The 1,809-nt window shown below is 49.8% G+C and overlaps 1 pseudogene; it reads left to right on the top strand.

The window, feature by feature from the left end:
- The first annotated feature begins 660 nt into the window (after positions 1-660).
- LOC115064161 lies at positions 661-782 on the top strand (annotated as a pseudogene).
- Positions 783-1,809: the final 1,027 nt, after the last annotated feature.

Raw genomic sequence — 1,809 nt, 5'->3', positions numbered from 1 at the left:
AGTTAGTGGGTGGGGCCTCACCCCAGGGACCCTTAGCAAATTGTTCCTCCACAGCCCTCTTGCTTTAGAATGGAAGAAAGTGGGCGGGATGGACATCTCAGGGCAATTTGAAAACCGAATCCAGTTCAGTTCTATAAAATAGGCTCTAAATTTTACTATAAACAGTGGCATTAGGACACAGAGATTGGAGCCAGAGAAGCATGAACAGCTTGTTCCTAAAAGTCTTGGAATGTGAACAAACATGAACGCGTGAGTGGTTGGGCTTCCATAAGCTGAGGGGCTGCGCCCTTGGAAAGGGAGAAGTCCTGGAAAGCTGAGCCTTGTTGTGTTAGGACTCACACCAGGCAGGCACACTTCACACAGAGACTCACATCTGTCCTACTTGGTCACTTTCGACAGTCACACAGTACCCCAGCGTTCAGAATTGTGCTTGGTGTGGAGAAAGCTTTCCAAATTATTCTGAACAGAAGAATAAAGGTCTGAATAAAATGATGCTGAGATCTTTGCATCTCAAGAGATTGTGTCTCGCCATCCACATCTGGAGTATGGAAAAAGTCTTTTCATTGATTTCCAGGAGGAATTATTTAACAGCCCCTAATACATAACTGAATAAATGAGAATCATATCTATCTAATTTTATTAGAGATCTATTAAAAAACACCTAGCGTTACAGGTGTGGCTGCTACGTCAGTATGTCAGTAGCCATGACAGAGGGGAGAGAGGCCATGTCTATGCTTAGAATTCTGAGCAAGGAATATATGAATGATTAGTAGCCTAACATTCCCTGAAAAGGGGGAACCTGAGACAACCGCCAGTCCATGTCAGGGGGCTCAGATAAGGAGTTAGCCTGAGACAGTCACCAGTAGGGATGGCACTGCCCATGCCTGGAACAGGCACACCTTGCCCAAGATGACCCCAGGCCCTCAAAGGTCCCCAGGCCATTTAGAGAAGCAAATAAGATGTGGAGAAATGGAAGAGAAGGAGAAGCAGAAGATGAAAAGAGGCAGAACTAGGGACCTGAGGGTAGTGAGGAACAGCTTGATGTAAGTAGCCAGTGATGCCACCTGGGGCCACGGTGGGGGCCCTGGCCTGTGCTGTTACTAAGGGCCGTGTCTGGGTCCATGACTCTGCAGCAGGAGGGATCTGTTACCACCAAAGTCCAGGCAGAAGTCCCTGATCTGGGTTGCCACTTAGAGACATGTTGAAGTCTGAGGGCTGTGCAGACCTGGCCCCACCCCTCACCTGGGAGTCATGGGAGAGCTGGCCTTGGGGGCAGGAGAGCAGGAGAGCTGCCTCCTGCACCTTGCCAGCTGCAGGGCTGGGGAGAGTGGAGAGAGGCCTGTACATTTTCAGAGCTGCAAGTGAGCCCAGCCCCTGAGAATAACATGATGGGAGACATGGCCCTACGGTTTGTCTCCCAAGCAGTGGTGTGGACTGGATAAGAGAGATGTATCCTTCTCCTACCTTACCCTCATCATCCCTCACGACCTGGCCCTGGGGTCATGAGAGCTGTTTCTGCCCCTCACCAGCTGTAACACTCTGGAGAGCTGGCTCTGTTGGGATGGAGAGCTTACAAGGGTGAAAGGTGGAGATGAGGAGACAGGGAGATGGGATTATGTGCAGGATGTGAAATTCACAAAGAACCTGTACTGGCTAATTTTGTGTCAACTTGACACAGGTTGGAGTTATCACAGAGAAAGGAGCTTTAGTTGTGGAAATGCCTCCATGAGATCCAGCTGTAAGGCATTTTCTCAATTAGTGATCAAGGGGGGAGGGCCCCTTGTGGGTGGTGCCATCTCTGGGCTGGTA

This window comes from Mus pahari, chromosome 5 (genome assembly GCF_900095145.1).
Source record: "Mus pahari chromosome 5, PAHARI_EIJ_v1.1, whole genome shotgun sequence".
NCBI lineage: Eukaryota > Metazoa > Chordata > Mammalia > Rodentia > Muridae > Mus > Mus pahari.
The sequence above is the reverse complement of the archived record's forward strand: the minus strand, read 5'-3'. Positions and strand labels throughout refer to the sequence as shown.